General features: G+C 38.4%; 1 pseudogene; it reads left to right on the plus strand.

Moving 5' to 3' along the window:
* The first annotated feature begins 15,682 nt into the window (after nt 1-15,682).
* Nucleotides 15,683-26,152, plus strand: part of LOC118657953 — a 59,199-nt pseudogene continuing 48,729 nt past the window's right edge.

Genomic DNA, 26,152 nt, shown 5'->3' on the forward strand with positions numbered 1-26,152 from the left:
CAGCTGCTGAGCCTGAACTGGCTCTGGTTGTGGAAATATTAACTTGGGGTGCTTTGGAAGATCTCTAGTATGCTAGAGGCTTGTAGCATATTCAATCCCCACAGCAGGTTCTGGAGTTATGGTGAGTTCCAGGTCCAAAGGTTGCACTATGACTACAGTCATGCTTGGGTCGTGAGCATGAACAGGCTCTGGATGTGGAAGTGTTACCTCAGGGCGCTTTGGAGGAGCTGTAGTCCGCTGCAGGCTGTAGGATGTCCACCCTCCAGAGTAGGTTCTAGAGTTATGGTGAGCCCCTGGTCCAAATGTTGAATTTGTTCTTGAGCTGAAGCGGTCACATCATGATGGAGGGGAAGTTATATTACAACCTCCTTCGCTGGCTCTGGAGGCTGAGCTGGTGTCTTCTGAAGGGATGGAGATGATTTTATCTTCTCAGGGGCTGTGAAGTGAATTCCCGCTGGGTTTAGTATTTGACCTGTTCAGTGGGCTTTGGTGGATGAGCTAAGACCTCTGTTTAGTCACAGATAGTTCCATCTTTTGGGGGAACTCTAGAGTCATAACCCCGCCCCCTCTCCTCCAGATCCACATCTTTAACATTGATATTTGGCAACACTGGATGCTGAGCTTCACCCAAACCTGTAGGTGAGACTGTCACCTCACGCTGTAATAATGAAGGTTGAACTACAACATCCATAGAGAATTTTTGAGGCTGAGAGGAAGACTTCTGCCGGACTGGAGAAGGTTCTTCACTGGCAGGAGGCACCTGAGGCGGAGCTGAGCTCTTCTGCCAGATTAAAGAGGATGAAGATGATGCAGCATTTTCAGGGGTGGGGGTGGGTGCTGCTCTGGAACTTCTTCCGGGACTGACAAAGGTTTCAACATCTCAGAGGACACTGTGGCCTGAGCTGAGGCTTCTTGTCAGGGTGGAGAATATTCAACTGCCTCCGGAGTTTGTGGAAGCTGCGCTGAAGCCTCCTCCTGGGTTGGAGCCCCTCCTCAGGGGCTTTTGATTGCTGAGCCGGGGCCTCCTGCTTGTTTGTAGAAGGTTTAACTTCTTCAGGATGCTCTGGAAATGCAGCGGGGTCTCCTGCTGGGTTAAAGAACAAGGATCTCTGGAGGCTGAGCTGAGGCTTGATTTGGGCTGCACACTTGGGGGGCTCCTGACTCCAGCAGCTCAGGGATTGTGGAATGGGGAGTGGGGCAGAGCTCCCCAAGGAAGCCTCAGGGCTTGGCATCCCAGGAAGTTCAGAAATGCTAGTCTAGTTCCGGCAATCTGAACTCTCCTCAGAGCTGAAATCTGAGAGGCATTTTTCCTTCCTTTGGCCATACTGTTTCCAAGCAAAGTGGCTGACCCACAAAATGAATACCAGTTATGGCAACAGGGAAGGGGGCATATTGCCATTTTCTCAGAATTCTCAGTATCCATGTCTGATTCCTTTCTTTTTAAGAAAAAGAAAATTTTTATTTATATTCACCATGCTTATTTGAAATAGGTTTGGAATATCCACCGTTTATCTTTAGAATATTTATTAATTATCATATCATCCTTAAAAATATCTAAATTATTTTATTTATTTATTGAGACCCCTAAAATATGCTTTATAAAGACTTTAAATCAAAATATGAATGTATTGCTTTCCTACGTACTAAGAGTATCTAGAGGGAAACTGGAGCCAAAAATTTTTGCTTCCTTCTAGCTGATAGGATATCAGCAATCTTTCTCCTATTTTAACTCTTTCCATCAATTGATCAATGTGTTGTAAGTGCTTTTCTTTACATACATTTAAGATTGACTGGAAGTACTGAATATCATGGTGTGAATAGCGTTTACTCTTAGGTAAGAAGAAGAAATTGATTTTCACTTGTCCCAAACATTCCATGAATTGTTAACACAATTGAAGCAAAAGATGAAGCAGTAATTTAGAATTTTTTTCAGAATTTCAAAACAAAGTTCATTAATTTGTTATATTAATGTAATGTAATATTAAGGTTAGAAAATTATAATTTATATAGAGATTATGTTCTTAAATAACAAGTCAAATGAACTAAAATTTGCACACAGTCAAATGAACTAAAATTTGCACAACATTAAAATATTAATGTTGGGTAATATTACTAGAGGCCTGGTGCATGAAATTCATGCACTGGGGGGAGGGGGATCCTCAGCCCGGCCTGCACCCTCTCTCAATCTGGACCCTCTCGCAATCTGGGACCGACCGCTGGCTCCTAACCGCTCCCCCTGCCTGCCTGCCTGATCGCTCTTAACCACTCTGCCTGCCTGATCGCCCCTAACAACTCACCTGCCTGCCTCATCACCCCTAACTGCCACCTGTTGTGGTGGTTTCATCTGGAAGGACGTCTGGAATGATGTCCAGAAGGTCGTTTGGCTGTCTGGTCTAATTAGCATACTATGCTTTTATTATTATAGATATGTAATACACACATATATATGTTTTCTGTTTATGTATTTTCATTAGTGTTATTTTTACAAATGGCATTGAAATATTTCCAAGCTTTTATAATAAACCTTATTCAAAAGGTGTTAGAGGATGTCACATCTGTCAACTCAGTAGCATTATGTATAAGAAAGTTCCAAATTTCCTGTAGAACCAATGGGAAGTTAGATTACAGATTCCTAATTCCTTAAATGGCTGGCATAAAATGTATTCATGTTGAAATATACTAATGTATCAACTTCATGAGGCTAATATTGTTTATGAATGGGTTACATGAATCGAACAGCCTGCTGGGCTGGGGATTTAAACAATATTCTATTAGCAGATCACCTGCTCCCTCTACTCATCTATTTTTAGTGCTCATATATCCCATATTATGTGTGAGAAAATACAAATCCAGAAGAGTTATGTGACTTAACTAAAGTTATGAAATCAGTAGCAGAGTCATTTTTATCTATAGTATAAGCATTTTTATTTGATTTTTACAGAGGGAGGAAGTGAGAGAAAGAGAAATATCAATGTGAGAGATATTGGCCAGGACAGTAGTATAAACATTTTACATATTATTATTGCTTTTAAGTTGCTGTGCCTGCAACCCCAGTTTTAGTTAGGGAAAGCAATGCTCTGTACATGCTGTGTGCCCGTGAGCACACGTGTGTGTGTGTGTGTGTGTGTGTGTAGTGAAGAGGCTGTCTAGGCACAAGAATGACATGAGCAAAACCTGGGAAAGTGGGCTTTTTGTTCTATTCTAGCCTTAAACATTCTGCTTTACCGAATGTTCACCAATTTAAATGTTAATCTCATCCCCAAACTCTCTCAATGTAAAGAAGAATTATGTTTGACCAAATACCTGTGCACATCATTCACTGCCTAGCCAAGTGACACATAAAAATAGCCTTTACAATTGGCAATGATGCTCTTGTTGCTGTAAAACATACTTATGCATGAGAATGCCAAGTAGAAAGAGAATGTGTCAGCAATATTTAAATAACAAATTACATTTTTACTTTTATATGTGGGTACAATCCTTTAATAACTTCACTGTGGTTTCATTTATAGTCATGCCATGATTTTATGTGTTTGCAAAGAACAATTTTACCATCCTATCTAATAATAGAGAAACATAGTAATTAACCATAACTTCGCTACCCTTCCCATTGGCTAATCAGCAAGATATGCAAATTAACTGCCAGCCAAGATGGCGGCCGGCAGCCAGGAAGCTGAAGCGAACATGAACATGAGGCTTCCTTACTCCAGTGATGGAGGAAGTCAACATTCCCCGCCTGCCGCAGCTCAGCTCTGAGCTCCAGATGAAACAATGTTGCAATTATAGAACCTAAATAAACCCCAGAAACCTGCTTTCAGCCAGCGCAGTCTCAGAGCTTAGAGCAGCCAGTGATGGCAACCGAGTTTCAATTATAGAATCTAAACAAACCCAGGTACCTGCTTTCAGCCAGGAATGGCCTCAGAGCTGGAGCCTGCTCTCAGCTCCAGTGACAGCTATAGAAGGTAAATTAATCCCAGAATAAAAAAGAAAAAGAAAAAAGGAGAGGCTGGGAGCTTCAGTCACCCACCAGCCTGAAAACAGCCCTCAGCCCCTCACCCAGACTGGCCAGGCACCCCAGTGGGGACCCCCACCCTGAAGGGGGTGTGACCAGCTGCAAATAGCCATCATCCCCTCATCCAGGCTGGCCAGGCACCCAAGCGGGACCCCCACCCTGAAGGGGGTGTGACCAGCTGCAAACAGCCATCATCCCATCATCCAGGCTGGCCAGGCACCCAAGCAGGACCCCCACCCTGATCCGGGACACATTTCAGGGCAAAACGGCCAGCCCCCACCCGTGCACCAGGCCTCTATCCTACATAATAAAAGGGTAATATGCAAACTGACCCTAACAGCAGAAAGACTGGGAATGACTGGTCACTATGACACACACTGACCACCAGGGGGCAGATGCTCAATGCAGAAGCTGCCCTCTGGTGGTCAGGGCGCTCTCACAGGGGGAGCTCTGCTCAGCCACAAGCCAGGCTGATGGCTGCCAGTACAGCGGTGGTGGTGGGAGCCTCTCCTGCCTCCTCAGCAGTGCTAAGGATGTCCGACTGCAGTTTAGGCCTGCTCCCCGCTGGCAAGTGGACATCCCCTGAGGGCTGCCGGGCTGCCAGAGGGATGTCTGATTGCCATCTTAGGCCCAATCCCCTGGGGAGCGGGCCTAAGCCAGCAGGTGGTCATCCCCTGAGGGGTCCCAGACTGCGAGAGGGCACAGGCCGGGCTGAGGCGCCCCCCCCCCCATTCCCCCGAGTGCACAAATTTTTGTGCACCGGGCCTCTAGTAGGTTTATAATCATTGTAGCCTTTGGCTTTTTTCCCCCAAGTTTTGGGGGTAAAATCTACTACCTAATGCATAACATTGACTATAGAAATATAAGGTTTTACTACATGATGGCACTCATGTGCTGCAGATATTGGATAGCTATTCACTAAAAATGCTCTGTCTTATTGACTAAGTTTTTTTTTATATATTGAATATTTATTTATTTTCATGATGAATATATAATGTGGGTTTTGGTGCTTAATGAGATCTCTCTGTACTAAGTAACAGCCTCTTTGGGGGTAAAGTGATTATCTTTCATGTTCTAAAGATTTTTTTTTATTCTTTTTTTATTAATTTTTTTAAATTTTTTTATTGATTAAGATATTACATATGACTAAGTTTTAATTTCATTCTTTGCATTAGATTGAGTAACGTGATTAATTCTTGCCACAGAACATGTGTAGAAGTTAGGTATATTATTCCTGGGCTCAGATATTTAGGAAGGGTATTATTTCTCCACCTTCTCTTCCCATCAACAGAAAACTTAAAAGTTAAATTTAAAGATGTCACAAATAACACAAAGTAGAAGGAACTAGGATCTCTGAATAAATATGTGAAGCAGAAACCTTTTCTCAGTAATCTTCCCTCCCCAAATCACTACATTATAATATGAATGAGCCATAACATTGATGATATTAAATCAGTTATCATCTTCCATATTTTTATGGTAGCTAGCCTATTCTGACTAATTAACATATCATGCAAGCATTTTCACACTGCCTGGCATCAAGTAACCACTTAATGAATGATAGCTGTTATCAAAACTTTTTATGTCAAATGATAAAATATACTCTCTGTATTAAATATCCCTACAGATAAAAAGATGCTTCTTACCAGATAGGCTACTTTGATTTTTACATAGTAACTACAGTTCAAGTAAATATAATTTTATGCAACAGAATTTTGATATAGCATAAGATGTATCCAAATTATTTATATAATATTTTTTAAAGTATGTTTTCTATTGGTTTTTAGAGAGAGAGGAAGGGAAAGGGAGCAAGGGATAGAAACATCAATGATGAGAGAGAATCTTTGAGTGGCTGCCTCCTGCATGCCCCCCCCCCCACTTCACCACCACCACCCCGCCCCCCTGCCCCCAGGATTGAGCCAACATTCCAGGAATCAAACTGGCAACCTCTTGGTTCCTGGGTTGACGATCAACTACAGAGCCACACTTGCCTGGCATTATATAATATTTAAGACTCACCCAATATGAATATTTTAGGCATTTCCCTCTTCTCCATTATTGTGAGTTTAAAAGAAAGCCATGTCTTTTCTAATGGTAGTTAGCTTAATCTATTATAGTAGTCATTATGTTGTATTCCACAATTCAAAGCTAGCCTTTTTTTTCTGAATTATTTCTATAATGCTGGATGTCATTCTATGATTGATGCCATTCATTGTCTACCACAGAGTAGCCTTAACTTTCTTTGTTGAGTGAATATATCATGGTATGGAGTTGACCCTTGAACAATGCAGGAGTTAGAGGCACTGGCCCCCATGCAGTCGAAAATCTGCATATAACTTTTGAATCCCTCAAAACTTAACTACTAATAGCCTACTATTGACCAGAAGCCTTACAGAAAACATAAATAATTGATTAACATGTTTTTGTATGTTATATGTATTATATACTGTATTTGTATAATAAATAAGCTAGAGAAAAGGAAATGTTAAAAAAAATCAGAAGGAAGAGAAAATGCACTATAGTATTTGTTGAGAGCCTGAGTAGCATGGCTCAGTGGTTAGGTATCGACCTATGAACAAGGAGGTCATGGTTCGATTCCCAATCAGGGCACATGCCCGGGTTGCAGTCTCCATTGTGAGACATGAGGAAGCAGCCAATCATCTCTCAACACTGATGTTTAAATCTCTCTCTCCCTCTCCCTTCTTCTCTGAAATCAATAAAAATATATTTTAAAAAATCTGTATAAGTGATCCCTTGGCGATCAAAACCGCGCTGTTTAATGGTCAACAGTATTTTTCTTTTTCACATATAGATATAATGACAACCCATTGTGCTCTAAATGGGTAGTTTATATATCATTATCTAAAGTATTTAATTTTTTATTTAGTTATTTTTCTTTTGATTTGAAAATTGTGAATAATGTTGACTATTCTATAATCTGGTTTACTGCATGATTAAAAGAGATGGTTAGAAAATCTTAGATCAATAAAAAGCAAATATTTTCCAGCTGAGAGCACATCAAAAAGTAGAAATTGCCCAGCTGAGCCGTGAATGCAATGCCTAGTCAGGACCCATTTCCATTTCATCAACTCATTTTGGATATTTAAGAGTCTACCCTCATGTAGATAGCCATTGATTTTCTATTTTTAATAATTATTTATTAAGGAGATCATAGAGAAGATAGAAATCATTAATAATTAGAAGCGAATGTGACCTTCTTAATAAAAAAAATAGACATATTAATGAAAAGGTAAATAAGAATAAGACTTGTGGGTCAGATATCTCATAACTGAGAGAGGATAATCATCCTAAATATGCTATAATTTTAAGGTAAATGTATACACATTTCTATCTGAAAGTTTTAAGAATATGTGATTTTGCCTGAGCTCTCTAATTATTGCCAGGGTCTAAGTAGGCTAGAGTAATTCATCTTTTCAATGACATTGACAAAAATATCTTTATCACTGAAATATTCATCAACCTAAAATATAGCATACTTTTAGTGTGATAAAGAGTTTGAACATCTGAATAGATGGCTGATTGTAATAAGAACAACTAACGCAGCTTCCAGTTAAAGAATCTAAGAGCATATTTTACTAATACCAGGAGACAACCTTTAAAAATACATGTGGGCCTGGTTGGCATGGACTCAGTAGTTGAGCATCATCCTATGAACCAGGAGATCACAGTTCCATTCCAGGTCAGGGCACATGCCCAGGTTGCAGGCTGGATCTTCAGTGTGGGGCATGCAGGGGGCAGCCGATCATTGATGCTTCTATCTCTCTCTCCCTCTCCCTCCCACTCTGAAATTAATAAAAATATTTTTTAAAATATTTGCGGAATCAGCCAGCCAGAGAAAGACAAATACTATATGATCTCACTAATATGTAGTACCCAGTGAACAAAATAAAAAGAAACTCATGAACAAAATATGATCAGAGATTGTAGATCCATGGAACAGACTGACAAATGTCGGGGGGCGGGGTGGAGGATGAGGTGGACTGGATACAAGAAGGTGAAGAGATTTGCCAAAGAATGCATCTGCATAGTCCATGGACACAGACAACAGTGAGGTGAAGGACAGGGGAAGAGGGGGTGGAAACTGGGTGGAGGTGAGCAAGCGGGGGAGGGAATGGGGGACATCTGTAATAGTGTCAACAATAAAAAAAAAAAAATACATGCTATTTACTTCAGTAGAATAAATCTTACTACAAATACAGGGTGTATCTCCCATTGTGAACATAAAGTTAATTTATACTGTATGAGTCCATAAAAGTAAATTAAATGGTTGATAGCAATCTAGGAATTGATTATCAAACATGATAAATGATCTATATACTGCAGTTTGAAGAGCAAACTTTATTTGTATATAGGACAATTTTATATGCCTTTTATTTGTTACTATGAAAAATATCATAAGCTAATGAAATGACAAGTTCCTCTTCTAGGATTTGGCATAGGAAAATAAAACACAAAACAGATAAGTACTAGAATTAGAATGACTTCAGAAATTGTGATCTCATCATCATATAAAATCATAAGTAGCAATAATTAGTTTTTATATGCATATTTAATAAGAATATATTTACACATTTTAAGAGTCAAATACAAAAATACATTCAAGCTATTTAATCACTTGAATAAGAGGATGTAGATATCATTCAGTATAATATAAGGACAAGGGCTATGTATTAATATTCTTTGGTTTACAGAGTCATTGGCATAATGACTATTAAATGGGCTCTCTGTGCCCATCATGGTAACAGTCAAGAAAGCAATCATTATTCTGAATAAAACTGTGCTAGTCTTGAGAACTCAGCCAACAGAGAAGTTAAACCTGATGATTTTGAAGACTGTAAATGCTTCCTTAGTGGATAATAGACTTCCACCTGCAAGGCTATTTAAAATTAAATTTAGAGAAGTTTAAGTGAATCCTATCCATAGCATTGACATTTTTAAAATAATTGCTATATAACATAATTCTAATGTTAAAATTTGGACTATTAAAGAATCTTGTAATTTTAATTCTAAATAACTAATTAATTTTAATTCAAAATAAATATTTTCACACCTAATTCAGACCTGAATTCTAAATTGAAAACTCACTAAATTTTATACCATATTAAAACATACCAGAGGATTTCAGCTCATATACAGGGTATCTTCCAAAAATGTATATACACTTTAACAGCTGATAGCTCAATTTTGAAAATGAAATCTATTTTAATAAACACTGCCTTTATAATTATTCAAAGTGTGTATATACATTTTTGAGGACACCCTATATATTGAGGTTGCTGAAGAACATACACAGTTTGTTGTGGGCAACTAGCCTGTGAGTAGATAATGAAATTCAAATTTATAACATCTGAAAGCATTTCTTGTTGCCAGTTTGTATGAATTCTTATTGAGCTTCTTTTGATTTACTAATAGTTTAATTTGGCCCATGGTTAACTGAAGGAACACACTCGATGTACTATAATATAGTCTTCATATCAAATAGGGTGGGAGTACTTCCGGCCTAAATACAGTGGTATAAAATCAGCATTTCTCTCTATTTCATATTAACAAGAGAAACATTTCAGAAACAGCTGAAATGCAGACCCTCCCCCAATAAAAAATATTGTGGCTGACAAAAGTAGTGAAGATAGATCATGGAGCATGCAGGAAAAATAATGAGTTAAGACACAGAACAAAACCTATACATATAATTCAAATATGGAAGAGCCATTATCATTTTAACAAAACATGAGTGGCATACCATAAACTGAAAACCCCTAAATCCCATGTTGGCAACAACAGGAAGGTTGCTAGGCCAGTCAAAGGCAAGAGCTTCTCTGGATCCCAAAGAAGATGCAGGAGGCGCTGGAGCCAGGCTGAGTATCCCTGAGCTGCATATTCTCCCTTCCCCCATCCCTCTTCCTCACCTCTTGGTTTTCCTGGGCGGCTGATATTTTTGTTTTTTATCCACAGAACACCTTTGCCTTCTGTGATAAGGCTTGGCTAATGAGAAGAAATAGCAGGGCCTCTAATGGAAGGAGAGAAAGGTTGGGCATTTCACATGGCAGCCCTTCGCCTAACAGAAACTTTAATCTACCGGAGATTGCAGCTTTTGTCAGAAAGCTCACTTCCACAAGTCTCCCTGGTACTTTAGGTACAAAGGTGCTTCTTGGTAGCCCTGGGTTGCCTTAGCTACTATTTTCAATCCCCTTAAACAATGCCAAATCCTTGTAAATATTCCCTTCATACCTATTTGAGTATTCCATCGTTTCCTATTCAATATCCAATGATTCGGTGATTTATACCAGAAGTAGTTTAGACATAGACTCTAGTAATGAGCTTTAGGAATTGAGATGATCAAATATTCCAGGTGTACTGGGTCTTTAAAGAATGGGATTGAGACACTGGCATGGATCCAGATGGGGCAGAGAATCCTCAATTATCCCAGACATGTCCTGTCTCCCATTTGAGTTTTCCCCTGCATAAATACATTTGAATGACTTTAACTGGAGCAGTTGTGTCATAAAGGGATGTCAGTTGCCTTTAGTATCTATCAATCTCTCAGCTACTGTAAAAATTAAGTATCAGCCCAGCCCAGAGAGAAGGCCTCTGTGTTTTGAGAGGGTTGCAGAACCTTACCGATTTGTGACAGCAAGAGAATGAGGACCATGTAGGAGAGTGATGGTAAGACGATTAGACTAACAAAGAGGAAGCAAGGTCTTGTCTTAATGATATGGGATTTAATGTGTTGACTTAAGAAATTGTGAGTGACATTTATAGTCTCTAGGCTGGTTAATTGAAGATGGATTTAATGAGGGTCCAATTTATGCTCAGGAATCCCCTATTCAACTGTATTTCACAGTAGGATGTGAAATATGTTTCCTCAGCATGGAAACATGAAGAAACTAAGAAATGCATTAAGGAAATGGAACATCATGTCTGGAAATCTCTGGGTTTATTTCTTGTTCCTTCTAGGCAAGAGAGGATTTTAGGAGATGTTGCAATGGAATTGGACTCCCCGGTTTCAATGGAATAACGAGCATTCTGAGTGGTAGGAGCCAGTTGGTAGCACTTAACCTTCACAGAGCCCAGTAGAATAAATGGTGGGTGAAATTACCATAACTAGGCCATAGGGACAGACTAGATAACAGAGTGTTTTGATCAGCAGAGAATTGTGGAGAAGGCTAATTGATTACAGGGTCTTTAGAACTGGAACAGATGGGGAGCCTACAAAAGGTGCCATTTGGAATATATAATTAGATACATTCTTGGTCTGGTGGTAAGAATCCTAGATCAAGTCAACACACCCATATGCGCACACACATACAAATCTTCAATAAATTCGAAATACATGAATATATTCTCAGTAGTAAAAGAAAAAAGTTATTCTTTTCACCCCAAAGCCATTTTTTAAATGAGCAAACACAAGCATTAAGCATTATCCACACTACAATTAGATCAAGAATTTAGCCTACCAGACAACTAAGTGATATTATTCTGACTTGACTAGCCAATGCATTTAGAAAAGATAAATGAGAACTATGAAATATGGATAGTGAGAAGATTCTTTTAATTCTTCAAAAGAATTATATTATACTTAAAAAACTAAGATGGTATAAATTTCTGTTACAAAATAAAAAAAAAATGTATAAACTGTTAAGACAAAAAGTAATATATCCACTAACTTCATATGCACAGCAGTTGTATTTCAAAAGCAGCATATCCTATCTAATAAAAGAGAAACATGGTAATTGGCGTACGACCACTACCCTTCCCATTGGCTAATCAGCGAGATATGCAAATTAACTGTCAGCCAAGATGGCGGCCGGCAGCCAGGCAGCTTGAAACTAACATGAGGCTTGCTTACTTCAGTGACGGAGGACTCCAACATTCCCCGCCTGCCGCTGCAGGCCTCTGAGCTGGCAGTCTGAAACATTGTAACGAATATAGAAGATAAACAAAAACCCAGAAACCAGTTTTCAGTGAGCTGGGATCTCAGAGCTGGAGTTGATACAGTGTCTCGATTATAGAACTCAGCAGAGGCCTCAGAGCTGGAGCCAGAGCTAAAGCTGGCCCAGAATAAAAAAGAAAAAGAAAAAAAGGAGCAGTTGGGAGGTTCAGTCACCTGCGAGCCTGAAAACAGCCCTCAGCCCCTCACCCAGACTGACCAGGCACCCCAGTGGGGACCCCCACCCTGAAGGGTGTGTGACCAGCTGCAAACAGCCATCAGCCCCTCATCCAGGCTGCCCAGGCACCCCAGTGGGGACCCCCACCCTGGTCCAGGACACCCTTCAGGGCAAACCAGCCAGCCCCACCCATGCACCAGGCCTCTAGCCTATATAGTAAAAGGGTAATATGCCTCCCAGCACCGGGATCAGCGTGACAGGGGGCAGCACCCAAACCCCCACCCCCTGATCTCCCTGCGGCTCTGTGTGTGACAGGGGGTGGGGCCACAACTTCCCTATCGGCCCTGCTCTGTTTGTGACAGGGGAAGGCGCCCCAACCTTCTGATCAGCACTGCTCTATGCATGACAGGGGGGAGCTCCCGAACCCCCTGATCGCCCTGCGGCTCTGTGTGTGACAGGGTGCGGCGCCCCAACCCCCCCCCCCCTGCCCACCACCACGGGCCCTGCTCTGTGTGTGACGGGGTAGAGCCATAACCTCCTCATCAGCCCTGCCCTGAGTGTGAGAGTGGTGGCGCCTCAACCCCCGGATCGGCCCTGCTCTGTGGGTGATAGAGGGCAGCGCCCCAACCCCCTGATCCGCCCTGCTCTGTGTGTGACAGGGGGTGGTGCCCCAACTCCCCTATCAGCCCTACTCTGTGAGTGACAGGGGGGAGCTCCTCAACCCCCTGATGGGCCCTGCTCTGTGCATGACAGGGGGGAGCTCCCCAACCCCCCTGATGGGCCCTGCTCTCTGCATGACAGGGGGTGGCACCGCAACCTCCCCATCAACCCTGACTTGAGTGTGACAGGGGGCGGTGCCCCAACCTCCCAATCGGCCCTACCCTGAGCGTAACTGAGGGTGGCATTGCAACCTCCCTATCCACCCTGCTCTGTGCATGACAGGGGGCGGCGCCCCAACTCCCCAATCGGCCCTGCTCTGAGCCCAACCAGGGGCTGCACCTAGGGATTGGGCCTGCCCTCTGCCACCCGGGAGCAGGCCCAAGCCAGCAGGTTGTTATCTCTCGAGGGGTCCCAGACTGCGAGAGGGCACAGGCCGGGCTGAGGGACCCCCCTCTCACTCCCGAGTGCACAAATTTTTGTGCACCGGGCCTCTAGTATATATATATATTTCAAAAAATAGATTCAAAGTGAACATCAACCTACTTGAAGACATTCTTAAGATGCATTCATGGTAAACTTGAATAAGTATTTGATAGACATTCAAAATATAAAATATTTTATTTTTCCTTAAATAATTCACACATAAATTGGTAAAATAATTAGAAAGGAAATTTTGAAATAATTTTCAAAACTCTCAAATACACATATTATTTGATCCTGAAATTCCTCTTCTCTGAATTAATTCTATAGGTTTGTGTCCAAGAATCAGAGCAGGAATGTAGAAACTTAACTCAGCTTTTTTTTTTTTTTTTTTTTTTTTTTTTTACTAATCCCAAAATACTGAGTCTAACTTTAATACCTGTCAGTAGGGGAGACACACTGATCATATATTTATGTGTATATTTAATTTAGAAGTCAATTAGAATAAGAAAACACTTTATTTTGAATGAATAAAGTCAGGTTTATTTTTGGATTAAAAATTATTTGTTTCAACATGAAAACATTAACAAATTTTAAAAATTATATAGGTACTATTTCCCTCCTTCCACTATATTATTACTTTAAGAATCTTCTGCATCCAAAGAGTATTTCTAATAAAACAAGTTTTTATAAAACAAAAAGTCAAATATGTTCTTACCACTTCTATGAGTCTAGTAAAAATGTTTTTCAAACATGACAAAAGTTAGATACTCTAAATAATGAGATCAAAATCTGTCAATAAACTGCCAATCTTATGCTTAAAAATAACATTACAAAAACAAGAAAATGAGAAATCATTATTTTTAAAAGTTAGTTTTAGACAGAATTAACTAAAATTAACACGAAACACTAAACATCACCTTAGGGACTTTAAGGGGTAGTAATTCAGGGGTTATTCTATATTGTTAATGGGAGTATAAATTGATACAACCTCCCTGGAAAGCAACTTGCACTATCTATTCTAATTTCAAATATACATATATTTTGAATCAAGGATACCATTCATGTGCCGAAAGTGTATTTTCACCAAGAGATTATTTGTAAATGTAAAAATTGGAATAATAAAAAATGCATATTTTTAAAACCTAGTTAAATAAATATACCAAAAACATATAAAGGAATATTATGTTCATTGAATTGCCTTTGGTTTTGCCTTTAAAATTTCTACACTGTAGACATGTATTGAAGTATTGTAAAAATCTTTTTAAATCTTCTGCATAAAATTTGTTGAAGTATTTTGTTCTTTTCTCAAATTTACCTGATATGTTAAGTATGATAAATAATGTTTTCAATTGTAGTTTAATTATTTTTTGAATTTAATGATTTGGATGATATTGTGTCTCAAGAGTATATGCTTTTCATAATTCTTGATATGTATACTTAATGCCTGTTAATAGTATTTGCATAGTTATGTTATGCAAATTTATTTTTCTTTATAATTATATTGAAATATAAATATACTTAAATGATAATCAATTTCCATTGCAGAGAATATCAAGGTTGTATAATTAATAAGCATAAAATATATCATTGCATATACTAGTAAATGTTCCCTTTATAATTTGAAGTATTGTATTTTATAAAATTTATAACTTACCACATTTCCCAACTGTATTACTAAATATATATTAGAAGCTTTTTGTTTAAAACATGTAAAATTTTAAAAATTTACAATTTTATTTATTCAAATAAATACTGTTTGAAATCTATTTGAATATAAAACTTAAACTAGTCTTTAATATCCAACTCATAGTTTTAAAAACATGGCCATATTATACATGACCCTCTTTTGATACATGTTTTAAAAGTATGAGCAAATATAAAGTAAATTCATAAAGTTCCCAAAGCTTTAATGCTTTAGATTTAGGTGTCACAACTTTATGAAACTGTAGTTGAAACTTGACAAAATTTATATTGAAAGACAGGAAGTTGGAAGTGTAAGATACTAAGTATATTAGTACATATGTTATTATTTAAGGATCTAGATTCTGATTTGTGTTTGAATATGAAATAAAAAAGTTATGTCAATTACTGAGTTAATTTTGAAGCAAAGTCTTAACTAATTTGAATTTTTCTGGCAAAAGCTTCCTTTGAATTTAATTATCTGAATTTTATCTATGTATTAACTTAAAAAGTCAACAAGATTTTTGGAAACGTCCCTATGTAAACATTGATAACACCCTTTACATTACATATTGCTCATATCTACATAATAGAATAACCCAAGCTTGCAGAGGATCAGAAAGCTGCACAGGGAAAGCATCCTATCTAATAAAGACAGAATATGCAAATTGACCATCACTTTGCAACAAAGATGGTGGCACCCACATCCAATAAGGAGGGAATATGCAAATTGACACGACAAAACTGGCAGCGGCCGTGCTGAGATGCTTGCGTCATCGCCATGGCGATGATGCAGGTGTTCTACCCTGCCCAGCCCTGGCCACTCTGGGCCTCTGGGCAGCGCACAAAGGCGGAAAGGCAGATCTGGGCCAGAGCGAAGGTGGTGTCGGCAGCCAGAGTAAGGAAGGCTTATTCTTGCACGAATCTTCGTGCGTCGGGCCTCTAGTATATTATAATAGTATAATTCAACCTTATGAAAAATTTAGTTTCACATATCTCAAGACAGTGAGCAATGTGGCACCAAGACATTAGTTAAATTCACCAATTAGTGTTCATCAAAACTGCTGCATTGGTATGCCCCATTGTCTCTCTATTTCTCTCTCATTGAGAATACTTTGAATAATAAAAAAAAGTGCATATAATGTCTACCTCACTTTTAACTAAGACACGAGACTAAAGAATCACAGAAAAGTAAAATTTTAACTTTCTTTTTCCTTTCTACATTGCCTTCCCTAGTGATCTTGGATAAGACAGACACATAGCTCTCTATACTGCTTAGAATGACTGTGGAAAGTCCATATGAATAACCACAGTCCCATCACAATTTATGATATATTTTCCATAGAATGTTATGATTCAAATCAGTACTACTAAGCAATAGCAAGAAATGAAGAATACATTAAGATTTTGAAACACCACACCACTTAGAAATCTATCTTATAAAATATAACACCCAATAGACAAACATATAAATTAATTTGGACAAGTGGAAATTTTTCAATTGGCATAGATTATCCTATTTTGGTGGCAAACAACTAGACAAATGATTGCAGAAAATGTGTATTTTGAACAAATTATTATTCTTCCTCATGGAATTGGATATATTCAATTTCTAGCTTTAGCACCATCACAGCATTCTAACCAGACAGCCTTTTAAATGAATGGTTCACATGTGTAAGGATATTTATATCTTCTCTCTGGTATGTACATGTGACAAATGCAAACTTTCGTCGGTCATTCGAATTCCTTTGGCCAAAAATATAGTAATAATGTTACTTGGAACTTAAAATATTGTTTTTAGTTAAATTTGACATGATGTTGCCTTTTGATTATAAGGAATTATTTTAGTATCTAAGTGATATTTTCATTTTCAGGCTGAAAGTGGCTTTTAGAGTGCTGCTACTGAGGGGAGGCAGGCTAATGATGTCCAGAACCCTCTCACTGGCCTCTCACTGGAACAGAGACATCAGGACCGATGTGTCATTCTGGGGCAGACAGACCTCACCAGCCGTCTACACACAGCCACAGGCTCTCCTTAATGTCAAGGCCTAGTTTAATAACTGGTGCTTATTTAATCAAGACAAATGCAGCTCTCTACATGATTGGCAGCTTCAAGTCGGCCAGATCTGCCAGCTGTTATCTTTCAAGTGAGAGTGCAAGCTAATAGCTTAACAACTGTGCGGCTACAGCAGAGCATGAAGGCCGTAAATACACATCTTTCTATGGATACAATGTATCTGCTTCTTCCCATCTTATATAAGAAAACGATTTTACATTATTCATCTCTTTTTATTCGTTTGAAAAACGCGGTTAGCTAATAAGATTTAATATTTCTATAACTCCAGGCATGTGTATACCAGTAACTTGAATCTAGAATGCAACTTAACCTTTTTCCTTTCTAGCAGATATGTTTGGTGCAATTGGAAAAATAAGTAAGGAAAAATGAAAGTCTCAGCCTCTTGTCCCGTTTTCACATTTGAGTTCTATTTTATCTATACTGTGTAAATAATTCATGGCATTTTTTCGACCAAGGTGGCTATTCCAGTGTTTCTAAAGATATTAATATGATAACTTGATTTTAATAACAGTTTCCTTGAGATATTCTCTATTGGAAACTGATTTCATTAGATGAGTTTTCGTATCAACAAAAGACAACTTACAGATAAATGTGCAGTGCTTTTAGTTACAGCAACTGTTTATTAAACTCTTATTTACATCCCATGCAGTGTCCTGTGCACTTCATCAATACATATTTCAAAAATATGTATATTGTATATTCTCACAGCAGTTCCTTGACATGCGCAATATTTTCTTATGGGAAAATTATTATGCCAAACATCACAGAAGAGATTTATAGTTGATATCAATTAGTGTTTCTTTTTAATCATAATTCTTTCTCCCTATGTAATAATATGAATTAGAGAAGGCATCTATTACATGCCCTTTATAACAGTTTTTATCAGTAACTGTCAAAGAAAGTGAGTTTAATATATATTAAACTAATTTTCATGCTCATATATAACAATGATATTCACTGAGTGATTTAATAGAGATGTTCATAAAACTCTGCTGATAAACTTTATAACATCGTTGCCCATGTGCACAGATAAGTGTGTGTTATGCCTCTTAAACCTGTTGAAGTCTTTAGCACTCAAATTAATGGAAATAAGTGAGAACGCCAGTACTTAGGAGACTTAGTAAATGAGCAAGTGTATTAGTTTGGTACAATGTACGATAAAGTCATGGGAAGACCATTTTAGGAATTTTCTAGACAATGTCAAACATAATGGCAGTTTAACCAGATTGCATATATAGGAAAATCAGCAAAACTGAAATCACGAGCATTAGGTTTCTGGTATGTGAGGTGGTAGGCACAAAGACAGCCAACTTCATCTTTGTGGAAAATTTTTCACTAAGAAATTCTCTAGTTTTCAGAGGAAACTAGACGTCTGGGATCTCTTTCTATTTTTAAAAAAATTAAAATATATTGATTAACTTTTAGGTAACTAAGTTATACTTTCACTACAGAAAATTCTTTCATCTACCTTATAAATATTAACTCTATGCTTTCACTGTGAATGTCTTACTCTTACTGATCTTTTGAAGTTCATGTTTTTTGAAGACTCAAACTATGTAATTTCCTATAATCAGCATTGGCAAGAAGACAACAGCACCGATGGAACTAAAAATGCATTTTCCTGTTCAACTCTTTCCTCAAGCCTCAGAATCGTCTCTGATTGTGCCTGGCTGCACATCCAAAATAGAACTATGGCTGAATACCTCACTTCACAGAGTCTGTGGGATGAATAGGAATCCACTGTCTTCTGCAGACACACCCGTGTCATGGGGCCACCTAGGCTCCACATCCATGAAGCCCCTGAATAAGAGAATATTACTCCCCGCCTTTGAAAAGGCATAGCTTTCAAAATCCTTCTCTCATGGCATCTTCTGTTGATGGATTTTTGCAGCCCTACCCAGAATGTAAAAGTACTGTTAATTTATAATTCTTTCATTCTAATGTAAAAATAAAACTCATTTAACCATCTTAATTGAACTATATAAATTATATGTTGAATTCCTCAAATCATCAATCATTCCAAACCCAAATAATTGTTTTCAAAACTGTCACCCTTGAAGTGTCCTCTTTTATTTAGCCTCCTCCTGACACACACACACACACAAACATCGCTACACAGGCCATGTGATCTCCGAGTCCTCTCTTAGAACTGAGCCCTGTGTTCGCAAAGTACTGAGGTAGCTTTGTAGTCATAAGAGCAGAGGAGAACATTTTTATTTAACTAAATTTTAGTTAAATAATGTCTTTGAAAAGTTCATTTCAAATGGCTAGAAATTGAATGGGCTAATATTTACATATACAGTTTAGTGGTTTTTGGTATGAATTTGGAGTGACTCAAGACAATGAATACTTGCAAATAAGTATTCATTTAATACAAACAAAACTCATTTAATACATTTCGTAACAAAATACTATCCTATATAATAAAAGCCCAATATGCTAAGTGTCAGGTTGTCCCATCGTTCATTCAACCAATCAAAGCATAATATGCTAATGATATGCTAAGGCCGCTCAACTGCTCGCTATGATGTGCACTGACCGCCAGGGGGCAAACAGTCAACCAGTCGCTATGACATGCACTGACCACCAGGGGGCAGACACTCCAACCAGTAGGTTAGCTTGCTGCTGGGGTCCGGCAGATCGGAACTGAGAGAGGTGGGCCAGAAACGCCCTGGAGCCCTTCTGCGGTCCCTCCCTGGCTGGCCAACCTCTCGCATCCCTCCCCAGCCCTGATTGTGCACTGGTGGGGTCCCTCAGCCTGACCTGCACCCTCTTGCAATCTGGGACCCCTCGGGGGATGTCGGAGAGCCGGTTTTGGCCCAATACTGCAAGCCAGGCCGAGGGACCCCACTGGTGCATGAAGTCATGCACCGGGCCTCTAGTTTATATATAACAGAAACAATGGTTGTCAATAGAACATTCTTCTCAGTAAAGTTTAATTTAGAATGTAAATGATGGGCTCTGTGATCTCATTTACACAAATAATTCAAATTTAAGAATCTAAGAAATATTTTAATATGTAATTTAATAAGGATAACATCATTCCCAATATATATGGAGGGGATATACTTTCTCATATGAAATATTACAAACATTTCTTTTCATATAATGATTTTATCTTCACTTGAACAACAAGTAAGTTTGGACAAAAAGTTTTAACAAAAATGAGTTTTGTGTCAATAAAATAAAGTAACTGAAATAATGCTAAATAAAAATGAGATAAAGAAAATATTATAATTAAGTATAATGTATAGTTTAAATATAACAACCTGAAAAGAACATTGTAATAGTTGTGTAGTGGTATGTCATTGTTGTTTTAATTCACAATTTTGTAATAAGATATGATGTGGAGCATCTTATCATATGTTTATTTTGTAACTATATATTCTTTGGTGAGGTCTCTGAAATGCTCTTTACCTGTTTTGTAATTTTTTTACCTCAATTGCTTCTTTTTTTATTGTTGAATTTTAAAGGTTATTTCCATATTTTGATCAAAAACCTTTTATCAAAAATGTTTTTGGAATACATATTCTCCCAATCTGGGGCCTGGCTTTTGATTATAATAACAATGTCTTTTACAGAGCATAACTTTGTAATTTTAATGAAATTATATTTATCAATATCTCTTCCATATAGATTGCACTTTCAGCATTGTATCTAGTAGCTCATTGCCAAACTCATGGTCATCTTTCTTTTTCCTGTTTTCTACCAAATTTAACTTATTTTTGCATTTTAAACTTAGTTCTAGGAATAATTTTGAGATATTTTTATGAAAGTGGTTAAGGTTTGCATATATATTTATTCTGTATTTTGAATATTAATATCCAATTCCTCTCTGGTAGCATCTGTTGGAAATAATATTCTGCCTTTTTTAATTGCTGTGCTCCTTTGTCAAAGATCAGTGGTCTATATTTGTGTTGTCTACTTATGATCTCATTTCTGTTCCACTGATCAATGTTATAAAATACATATATGAAAACTTAAAAAATGATTTTACTTTCATTTATTCTATGATCTTTCCTTCTTTGTGTAAATCTGATTTTCTTCGTAAAACAATAACCTAATAAATTAGACTATTTTCTAAAATGATCTTAAATATCACTTTAGTGTAAAATATTGTATCTTCTTTCTACAGAAAATACATCTTTGAATATCTTTTATATGTTTTTATTTTATTACTAGAGGCCCAGTGCACAAAAATTTGTGCACTCGGGGGGGGGGGGGGGAGGAGGGTCCCTCAGCCTGGCCTGTGCCCTCTTGCAGTCTGGGACCCCTCGGGAGATAACGAGCAGGCTTAGGCCTGCTCCCAGGTGGCAGAGGGCAGGCCCAATCCCTAGGTGCAGCCCCTGGTCGGGCTCAGAGCAGGGCCGATTGGGGAGTTGGGACGCCGCCCCCTGTCATGCACAGAGCAGGGTGGATCTGGAGGTTGCGATGCCACCCCTAGTCACACTCAGGGTACGGCTGATTGGGGGGTTGCGGCACCACTCCCTGTCACACACAGAGCAGGGCGGATCAGGGAGTTGGGGCGCTGCCCCCTGTCATGCACAGAGCAAGGCCCATCAGGGGGGTTGGGCTCCGTACCCTGTCACACATAGAGCAGGGCCGATCAGGGGGTTGAGGAGCTCCCCACTGTCACTCACAGAGCAGGGCCCATTAGGGGGGTTGGGGCACCGCCCCTTGTCACACACAGAGCAGGGCTGATCAGGGGGTTAGGGCGCTGCCACTCTCACACTCAGGGCAGGGCCTATGGGGGGGGGGGGGTTGGGGCACCGCCTTCTATCACCCACAGATCAGGGCCAATCAGGAGGTTGGGCGCTGCACCCTGTCACACACAGAGCCGCAGGGTGATCAGGGGCTTTGGGTGCTGCCCCCTGTCATGCTGATCCCAGTGCCGGGAGGCCTCGCGCTTCCGCTGATCCCGGTGCCGGTGCCTGGAGGCATATTACCCTTTTACTATATAGGGTAGAGGCCTGGTGCACGGGTGGGGGCCAGCTGGTTTGCCCTGAAGGGTGTCCTGGATCAGGGTGGGGGTCCCCACTGGGGTGCCTGGCCAGCCTGGGTGAGGGGATGATGGCTGTTTGCAGCTGGTCACACACCCTTCAGGGTGGGAGTCCCCACTGGGGTGCCTGGCCAGTCTGGCTGAGGGGCTGAGGGCTGTTTTCAGGCTGACAGGTGACTGAAGCTCCCAACCGCTCCTTTTTTTCTTTTTTTTTTTTATTCTGGGCCAGCTTTAGCTCTGAGGCCTCGGCTGCTGAAAACAGGTTTCTGGCCTTTGTTTACCGTCTGTATTTGATACAAAGTTGCGGTCCGGCTGGCTGAAGCCCAGCTGAGTAAAGCAGGTTTCTGAGGTTTTGTTTATCTTCGATATTTGCAACATAGTTGCTTAGAGTTGCAGCTGAGAGGCCGGCAAGTCAGGTGGGGAACGTTGGTTTCCTCTGTCACTGAAGCAAGCAAGCCTCATGTTAGTTTCAAGCTGCCTGGCTACCGGCCGCCATCTTGGCTGACAGTTAATTTGCATATCGCCCTGATTAGCCAATGGGAAGGGTAGCGGTCATACGCCAATTCCCATGTTTCTCTTTTATTAGATAGGATTAAGGTATTTATTGAAATAATTGCAGTCAACTTTTGTTCTTCAGATAGTGTTATTGTAATGTGGTGAAAGTATAGCTTTTATTACAGGTGTTTAAATATATCCAGAAGGTAAAATAATGTTTACACAATAGATCAGACCACAGGAGTATGTTTTCTTAGAAGGCATATCTGTTACAAAGATTTATGCAGGAATTAAGGTGATATATTCTGTCTGCCACAACTTCTTCCAGAAAGAAGTTCATAGAACTCTATTGTCTGCTGTACTAAGTAGGAAAATTGCAGCCAGTAGACATTTTATCCTTTGATGTGTTCAGATGTTCCTGTTTTATCTCTTCTCTATATTTGGAATTTCTAATTTGGCAACCCACTCTCTTTCTTCCTTAGAATTTAAAGTAATGATCTTTAAAAACAATGACTTGGCTTTCCTATGGTTTTCATGAAGAAGATGTATTAAATTGGGGATGGTTTGGTTTTTCCACTAAGGCCGCACTAAATTAAAAGGCCTCCTCTTTATATTCCAAACTATATGTCCTAAATTAGTTTTTATTGCTTTTCTCCTTATTCCATATGAATTTTCTTGTCAGCAAGTTTCAAAGACAGTCCTATACTTTAGTCCAAAACAGCATAAGCTTTCCATAATGTTCACATCTGTATTCTGTCTTTGCCAGGCACTCTAAGTGAACATTTGTGAAAAGTCTGAGGTATGGTGGAATAGTCGGATGACACACAATGGCTACAATGTCTGCTTCTCATTAAATGTCTTTGAATATGATATCATTAGTTTTGCCATTGTTTGTCATGATGTGTTTTGTGGTGAATTGTCACTCTTAATATAATTTTTTTGTTGTTGACTGTCTCCATGGGTCATGAATTGGATACTAAGAACCAGACAGTCTGACTCCAGAAAAGTAGAAAGCTTTTATGAAAGGATTTTACTTACTGCAAGGATTTCTGTTAGTGCACCATGGCCAAATAGTAAAATACATTCAGCAAGAACAATAGTGTATAAGATTATAAGCATAACGAAATGGACAGACATAGAATACTTTTATAAAACTAATAATTTTTCTTTTTTATTATTAATTTGTATATTGATAATGAAGGGACATACTCATGCACATCCAATTCCTGATTTATAGGTTAGCTAATTTTTTTAATGTAAGCCAAGAAGATTCTTTTGTCATAAAATGTTATATATTTTCTAATTCTCAGCTTTCATATATCAACCATATGGATTAATATCAAGCATTTTAGATATAATTCATTTTTAATTGGATGAAAAGGGACTGAGCATTGTACCAAAGTAGAAGTATCAGAAATTTTAGAAATAGATTACTATTTGATGCATATTGCTCTTAATTCATCATATGTAATCTTTGACACTTCACACACATTGCCTAAAATCTCACCTGCATAGCTAGAAAAGAGAAAGGAAGGCTTGGAAAAACAGACCATCCACTTATGGTGGTATCTAGCACATAGAATTTGTGGAAATTTGACATATTGTATGTTGGGTAATTGGTAGGGAGAATAGGCTAAAGAGAAGAAAGAGCAGACATACTCCACAAGTGCTGGATGTCTTTATGATATCACTATCACCATTTAAAAACCTGCACATTCAATACACATTTCTTTTATTTAATGTAAGTTAAATTGAATGCCATAAAAAAGCCTTCTCATGAAGATTAGTTTATTTGTTCATTTAATATATTTCCTCTAATTGTTCATACTTTTCCGGTAATAAAATTACTACCTTTAGTAGCAGCCAAAATCATGATAGAAGGAGTAACATTCCTATGTATTTTTTTTTTTTATATTTTACTGTCCATGACTCTCTAGATTTCTTATTTTTGCAAATAACCTAGATAAAAAGAAACCTGGTCTATTCATACCTCTGATTTCACCCATTGTAAACCACTGAAAATGATACCTCCCTCATGTTTTCTCTTTGCCATTACCTATATTTTTATCATGCAATTATATTTTCATGTTTTCTTTTCAAGCCACTGAGATTTTACAAAGACACCAATGAATTTGTAGGGAGCAACAGTGACTTCTTTCTGAAAAAGTGTATAGCTATTTATTTGCATGATTATGAATATTTAAGATTCTAGACCTCAAATATGTAATTTAGGTCCACTGGTAACAGTGAAAAACCCATGTATCATTATTTGTATGCTTATTTAGCCAAAGATCAATAAATGCTCAATGATATGGCTATATAGACATAGTATTAATCTGTGGCTTTCTAAAAACTATCTCCTGAGAATTTTCATCACAGAATCAATATTTATGTCTGTTTCTATGCTTTGATATAGATTGCACCCCAGAATCTTAAATGCAGCCCATAAACAAGTAACCATACATCAATTTGCTAGTTTTTGTAAAGTTTATATTTAATTATTATTAAGAAGCCTGGTAATGGGTTCCTATTGCTATATTTATATAGTCAAATATAAAAGAAATAGACTAGAAATCTACTTGATTCACTCACTTGAATCAGTCTATGGGATACCAACATTCTTTAATAAATGCTACAGAAATGTCTAATGTGAAAGCAGCCAATATGATTTTGATACTCAAAATAGTCTACTAATTAGATTCCTTTGGGGCCAGCAATTTGCGCATCATACATATGTATTGTTTTTATGATTTTGCACACTGTATGTGCTTACATTTCTAGAATATTTTTATGTAAAGTTATAATATATGTGAAAAAAATTAGTAAGTCGGGAGACATAAGATGAAGCCAGTAAAGAAATTATACCATGGTTTTATTTTCCTTCCTTCCCTTCCTCCTTCCTCTTTCTTTTCTTTCTTTCATTGGAAGGCATACTATGTTATATAAGTTCTATATAATAAGTACAGGAGACAAACAATTTTAAAAAATAATGCAGTGTTTATAATCACAGTTGTTCTGAGATCTTAAATTTGCATGATAAAAGTGGCTTTTATATCACTGGGTGGAAATATAGAGGGTATTTTGACTCAAGAGTCACCATAATTAAACAAAGAAAGAAACCAAAAAAATAAACATGTGTTTTTCTGTTAAAAGCCTAGAAATGGTAGCATCTCAGCGCACCGTGCTTCAAGCCTGGTGAACTATCTTACTGGTTGTGTTACTGGGTCCTCGTAATAAGAATTGATTATAGGAATCAAGGCAGAGGGTGAGTATGCCCATTTGTCTTAGTCAGTCTGGGCTGCCACAACAAAATACCATAGACTGTGTGGCTTAAACAGCAGACATGCATTTTCTCATGATTATGGAGGCTAGAAGTCTGAGAGAAGTGTGCTAGCATGGGTATTGTGCTTCCTGGCTTGTAGACAACTGCCTTCTTGCTGAACTCACATGGCCTTCCTAGGTATGTGTGGGTACTTAGGGCTTCTTATAAGGGCAATAATCCCATCAAGATGATCTCACCCTCATGCCCTCATCTATAGTTAATTACCTCCCAAAGGGCTCACCTCCAAGTACCATCATATTGGTAATGAGGGCTTCAACACATGCATTTTGGAGGCACACAAACATTCAATTCATACAAAATTCCCTGTGATTCAACCTTTATTCCTTGCAATCCAGTG

This window comes from Myotis myotis, unplaced genomic scaffold (genome assembly GCF_014108235.1).
Source record: "Myotis myotis isolate mMyoMyo1 unplaced genomic scaffold, mMyoMyo1.p scaffold_m19_p_6, whole genome shotgun sequence".
Classification (NCBI taxonomy): domain Eukaryota; kingdom Metazoa; phylum Chordata; class Mammalia; order Chiroptera; family Vespertilionidae; genus Myotis; species Myotis myotis.